The sequence below is a fragment of the Myodes glareolus genome, chromosome 14 (assembly GCF_982192425.1).
Source record: "Myodes glareolus chromosome 14, mMyoGla1.1, whole genome shotgun sequence".
In the NCBI taxonomy this organism is placed as follows: domain Eukaryota; kingdom Metazoa; phylum Chordata; class Mammalia; order Rodentia; family Cricetidae; genus Myodes; species Myodes glareolus.
Genome location: NC_142039.1, coordinates 21,831,233 through 21,838,318, shown reverse-complemented (window position 1 = coordinate 21,838,318; position 7,086 = coordinate 21,831,233).

Genomic DNA, 7,086 nt, shown 5'->3' with positions numbered 1-7,086 from the left:
CTCTAAGGCATGGAAAAGGGACCCAAGATTTCTCTTTTTTGTCTGGCCAGATTTAGAAAGATTGAAACTTATTTCAAGGAGAGTTTATTTACCCTGGGATCCCATGCTATTGGTATCTGTGTATAATGTAACAAGATCATGCTGGGGGTGTCAAAATGAGGGAAATAAAATCTGTGTATGATTGTGTAGGGACCATGATGGAGGGCTATATACAGGGAAGTTGCTGAAGGTGGACTTTCAAAGACAAGATGAAGAAATCAGTGAAAACAGGTCCCATGCATCAAACCATAGCTTTTCTCAATCTGAAAGACCCCCTGCCCGCCTGCCTCAGGGAATTCCCATTGTAGCTATAGTCCAAACCAGGTCAACCTGTTCCCAGGCCAGCATAATCACCCTGAGGTCAGATGGGCTCCTACTGAGAAGAAAAACAGGATATCTATAGTCAGATACCTGGAGGTCAGCCTTCAGCTGATAGGAAGACAAAAAGGGAGCAGGAAGCCCAGAGTGGACTGCCTTAACTTATTCCCACGTATTCAAGATGAATAGACAACCCATCCCTGACCTGACCTCATCGTTTTATCTGAAATAACCATTGAGAATGTATCCGCTTCTGTAAGCCCGCTTCCCATCATTTTATCTAAAATAACCATTGAAAATGCTTCCGCTTCTATAAGCTCGCTTCTTGCTATATAACCAGTCCCGAATCTAGTCCGGCATGCTCAGCTACCCGAAAGCTGTAGCGTCCACGGGTGCCCGTGTGAACAAATAAAAATACCTCTTGTTTTTGCATCCAGTGCGGACTGATCTTGGTTCTTGGGCGTCAAGATTCCCGAGGGGAGAACACCCGAATCGGGTATCTTTCAAATCATACATTAAATAGTTTTGTTTTGTATATGCATCTGCATGTGTGTGCATTTTTATGTACGTGCATGTATGTGTAGGTGTGTGTGTGTTGAAATGGAAAAATTAAAAATGTTGCAGTATCCCCGGTGGCGTCAGGCAGCAGAGATGCTTAGGTCCCCAAGTGGTGGCAGCAGGCCATGTGGCAGCAGCAGCAGGACCTGAGAGCAGCCAGTCCCAGGCAGGGACAACTGCAGGTCTCTGAGCTGTGGAGACATGCGGTGGTGGGCAACACAGACATGGATAGGCACCCCATACAAAGTGAGGTTGGATATTCATTCAGTGAGTTATGAAGGGGGAAGGGAGAAGGTGAGAAGAAGAGAGGGGGTGGGGGAGATGGAAGCTGACTCTCCGCGAGGGAGACGGTAAAGAGAGAGAATTCAGGCTGGAAGCTGAAGATCAGCCTGTCTCAGCAGATGGGGGAGGGAGTGGGCATGACTTGCCTCTTAAAGAGACAGAACAATCTCTGTGTGTGTGTGTGTGTGTGTGTGTGTGTGTGTGTGTGTGTGTAAACAGAGGCAAACTTCAGATGCCTTTCCAGTGGCTTTCCACCGTATCTGAGAGTCTCTTATTGAATTTTGAGCTGCTGTTGGACTATGCTGACTGACCATCAGATCCCCTAGAGGTCCTGTTTTCTCCACCTACCCTGTTCCGGCACTATAGGCACATGCCACTGTGCCTGGCTTTTTATGTGGATCCTGAGGTTCTCAGTTTAAGTCCTTATGGCTATGCATCTTCTTTAGTGACTAAGTCATATTTCTAGCCCAGAAATGCTGTTCTTAAAAGAAAATGATAGGATCTGGAGAGATGCCTCAGTGGTTAAGAGACCGGCTGCTCTTCCAGAGGACCCAGGTTTGATTTCCTGCACCCACATGGCAGCTCACTGTCTATAACTCTTGTTCCGGGGGTTCCAACACCCTCACACAGACATATGCAGGCAAAACACCAATGTACATAAAATACAAAAAGAAAAGAAAAGAAAAGAAAATGTGCCTGTTTATAAGCCTAGAAATCAGGAGGGTGAGGTAGTAAGGTAACAGGTTTGAGGTCAGACTGGCTTACCAAGTGAGACTTTCTCAAACAATAAACAAAGGGGGATGGGAGAGGGGAAAGGGGGGAAGGAAAAAGGAAGGGAAGGGAGTGAGGGAAAGAAGAAAGGGAGGGAGAGAGGAAGGAAGGAAAGGAGGGAGGGAAGAACGAGGGAAGGAAGGAAGAATGAAAAGAAAGGACTTAAAGTTGTCCTGAGGTGATTCTCTTGAACCTTCAGTCCAGGTTATTAGATTCACTTGGTGTGTGATAACTGCCAGCTATGTTCAATATGCTGGAGTCATAAGGATGCGTTGTCCTCAGGGACCTTGTACATTTCTACAGACAGACAGACAGACAGTGTAGATGGAGAGCCGTGGGTCTAACCAGGAAGCTGGTTCCTCCTCCTGTGCCATTCAGGACTCAAGCCTAGGAATAATGCCTTTCTCACCTTTAAGGTGAGTCTTCCCAGCTCCAGTAACTTCGTCAAGATAAACCCTCACGAGCAGGGCCAGAGACCAATCTAATCTAGATAATAGGGATTTCTGAAGGCTTGCTTTCTGAGTGACTTCAGATTCTGTCAAGTTGACAACAAACACTGTCACAGAAGGTCTGGTTGCTAAAGTTCCAAAGCCAGGTGGAGTGATTTCTCAATACTGGGCTGAGCTCCGGGACTCCTGATAGTTTCTGTAAACGCACCCTTGAGCATCCTGCGGGGAGCTACAGTGTCAGTCAGTGGCGCCTGCCAGGTCGCCTTCCTCAAACGAAGAGCACCATGCCCAGTAGCTTTTGAGAACACACCCACCTGCTTGCTGGGCTCATCTCAGGTCAGCCCACAGGAAGAACACTAAGTGGCATTTCTGCCAATTCTGCAGCTTGCTGTTCAAACGGTGGTGAGCTTCAGGACCAAGAAAGGGCTGGATCTGGCAGGCTGTTGACTATTTAATCACAAGTCAGAAGGATTCAGCATGATGCTGATATTTAGACCACTTCTGTTCTTGAAATGGACTGAAGACACTCACTCCATTTTATTTATCACAAAGCAGTTAGGGTGGAAGTACATATTAGGGCGGAAAATGGGCTATAATCAGAGTTCCCTTGAGGCTGGGAGACACTAGTAGGCTTCAAGGCTTCCCTAAGCACTCGTGTCTTCGGATAACTGAGAATTCAACTGCTTGACTTCAGTGAACTGTTTTCAGAACACCACTGCTTTTGTTGATTGTTTTTGTGTGTATTTGTGGGTCCATGTACATGTTTGTGAAAGCAGGGTATACACATGTACAAATGAACGTAGAAGCCAGAGGTCAGCCTTGGATGTTATTCCTCAAAAGCTGCCCATCTTAAAAAGATTACTACTACATTGAATGTTTGGTTTGTGTATTGCTTTCTTTTCCAGTCAATATGCATGCACCTCATCCCATGTCTTTGAATATTCTCTAATAATGAAGTCTGGCATATAGCTATACCATAGACAATGTTCCTCATCACCTTTTGGTAAGATTTTGTACTGGAGTTATCCCTACTCTGGCTAGATGAATTTTTGGCCCATGTCCTGGTGACCTTTATGGACTACTTTTCTTGAATCAGGGCGTAAGTCAAGAAACAGACATGTGTTAGAGATGGCAGCTATTGCCAAGCTGCTTTTTGGACAGATGGCAACAGTTTTCCTTCGCATCATCACAATCTCCGACTATCCACTCTGCTCAGTATGATTCCATGTAGTGGCTGCTAGAGAGGGTTTCAAAAGGGAGGCTGGGTGGTGATGAGGAAGGAAGAGCTGACCAAACAAACGTGTGCAGACTCTAAACTTATGTGAAGATTGGAGGAGGAGCCAAAAGTTCTGAGATCAAGGCCTTTGCCAGCCAGTTGTGTGATAAGCTTCAGTTAACTTAATTTTTCTGTAGTTTCAAGTCCTCTTTTTTTCAAGCGTGCATGTTGGGTGACTGTGTGTGTGTGTGTGTGTGTGTGTGTGTGCGTTTGCATGGGTGTCAATACTTGCATGCGGGTAAAAACACATGTGTGTATGATTATTTTGTGTGTATGGATGCTTTTCCTGCATATATGTGTGCGCATCATGTGTGTGCAGAGGACCAAAGAGGATATCAATGGTTACAGATGGTTGTGAACTGCCATCTTCTCTACTTTTGCATTGTTTTAAATGTATTATTATTATTGTGTGTGTACACTGATGTGCAGTAGCGGCATGTATATGGAGTCAGAAGACAACTTAGTGAAGCCGCTTCTGCCCTTTGTCAGGTTCAGGTTGCCAGATTCTGTCCATTGAGCAATCTTGCTAGGACCTTTGATTATTGAAACAGGGTATCTAACTGAAGCAGAAGCTCATGAATTTGGCTAGTCTAGCTAGCCAGCTTGCCCTAGGGAGCTCCTTCTCAGCCTTCCGAGCATCGAGAGAGCAGGCAGTTCTCCACATCTGCCAGCTTTAATGTATTTTAATATATAGTATAAAAATATTTTATAAGCTTTGCATTTCATTATATATTTAATATATAAATTTCTGTGTGTATGGATGTTTTTCTACGCGTGTGTGTGTGTGTGTGTGTGTGTGTGTGTGTGTGTGTGTGCACCACATGCATGCCTGATGCCCAAGAAAGCCAGAAGGTGTCAGATCCTCTGGAACGGGAGTTACAGACGATTGTGAGCCACCATGTGAGTTCTGGGAATGAAACCTAAGTCTTCTGCAAGAGCAAGCAATGCTCCTGAGCACCGAGACATCGCTCGAGTCCTGACCTTCAGTTCCTCCTTGGTTCTGGGATCAGAACCCCAGTCTTCACGCTTGCGCAACATCTGCTTTGTCCACTCAGCCGTCTCCCGGTCCCTTCAGTCTTCTCCTTAATGAGAGAGGTGATGAAACACATGGTTTCTCTCAGGCAATAAAACTTCCCAAAGTTAAACTTCCACCTGCTCTGAAGAGTCTGTGTATGGGAGCTCTGAGTCCTCTCACCACTGTGGGTAGATGGCAAGGCACCATGACACCCGTTCTCAGTGTCCTGGTCATAACACACTCTTCAGGTTTCTGAAGACTGGCTTTCCTCCCTCTCGGCTGATGGGCTCCTGCCTTGGCAGGAATATTCAAGTTCTGTTGGCTCATAAAATATTTGTTACTACACTAGTATTCCACTCTAAACTGGAAGAGACCTGGAGGGCCCTGAAGTATGTATGGAACAAACTGAAGTATTCTTCCTGTTGGTGGTCCCAACAGGACCCCAAACCTCCTAGTTCCTATCTGGATGCTTTCTGTGTATTACCTGTCACCTAGAAGGCTCTTTCTTGACTGCTCTATGAAATTTATAGATTCAGCAAAGAGGCCGAGTCTTAACCACACACGAATAGTTACTCGGGAGCTCTCAGTCTTCCCCAGGAGAAATGGGGTTTCCTAGATGCTTCAGTTGTAAGGACAAAACTATGACAGAGGCAGAGCATCTCCATTTATACAATAGAAAATGATGAGGTGAGGCGAGGGGGATCCCCCCCCCAGGTCAGGCACAAGAGGTGGGGCAGAGTTATCCTTCCCCTGTCTACCTCCACACTCTTCAGGTAGAATGTGTCCTATGCATTGGTTACTTCTCAGCTGATCAGTAGACAAAGGGTCTTCTCGGTCTGTCACTGGATGTGAGTTTCTCAGGGAGGCAGCAGTATCCTTTGGAACAATGTGTGGGGATAAAGCATCTTCCATGAGCTCAGCCTGACTGGGAACTATTCATTCCCATCTGCTCAGAGGCACGTGAGAATTCTTTCTGGTGTTTGGTCCAGCGAGTCACACGCTTCATTCAGCAGAGCAGAGAGATAAAGAAACAGTGAGGTTTCCCCCACGTCCTCACAATTCACACTGTCGTGCCTCCCCCAAATCAGTTTCCCAAGAGGCAAGCGTGTGATAATAGAAGCCAAGTCGACAACAACAATAACAATAGCCATCCAGGTATGAGCCAGTCATTCCTTGGCTATGGCCAAGGCTTTCATCAATGTAGACTATGACTAGCGCCCTAGTTACCCACAAACCTCGGATGACACAGCGTTGTGCGCTCAGGTTGCCTGAACGGAAATTCGGCTGGCCAAACATGCTCTGATTGGTGCCCAGCCTTCTTTCTTTTTCTTTAGTACTTGATCTGCATTAGGCTCTCTCCTTACATTGACTCATTGATTGTTATCCACAACTGGAGCACAGTCAGCCACAGGTTCAAGTTATTCATGAGGACACTTTCAAACTGTTAAATGACTTTCCCAGGTTGGTTACTGCTTGGGTAGGAACAGGACGCCTACTCCTTACGCTGCTTCTTGGATGCTCTTGCTAACACAATTTCTTTGTCTTTTAAGCAAGAGGGGCAGACTCCAGCTTATTTTGATAAACAGAAAATCCAGTAATATTGATCTATTATTACCCAAACCTTTGTTTCACAATTTAGGTTAAATGCCCGGCATCTTACCTCCTTTTGCTTGTTTGTTTGTTTGTTTAACACTGGGAACAGAACCCAGGGACCTGCTAGGCAAGTCACCGTGTTTTATCTCCAGGCCTGAATCTCACTTCTGGCCCCTTTTATAACTGCTTATTGGGTGTCCTTATTCCCACTGTCAGGCCAGGTGTTTTGGTTCTCACGGACAGTCTGAGAACAGATCTTCATTGAAAGCTTTTTCTCCTCCCTCCCCACAAAAGTACCTAAAAGAGATAAAAAAAATTACATCCAAAAAGAAACAAATTCTTTGCAATCATCTGTATTTTTCAAGGCATTATTCCTTTCTAAGCAATGAATATGTATTGTTCAGCCTTCGCACACACAAGCTCTGCTTTGTCTGTCATTGAAAACGGAAGACTATCAGGCTGCCTTGTAATGGAAGCAGAGCCGCAGCACAAACCCATTCTCCGATTCCACTTCTCAGGTGCCTGTTTCTGCCGGTGCTCTGAGGTCAGCAGCGTTGCTGCCGTGTCTTCCGAACAGGAACAAAGCATCTTCTCACGTTCATTATCGCCTGGCAGCTACACGTGGGAAGAGAGCGACGCCGAGTTAGACACTGAAATATTAGAACGGAAAGCCTGAGGGGGCGGGGGGTGTTTGCCGCATAACCTTAGGAGTAGCGTTGAAAGTCGGAACCGCTGTGGGTCTCATTTCACTATCCATATGGACTTGGAACTTTCAGAGAAGGGAA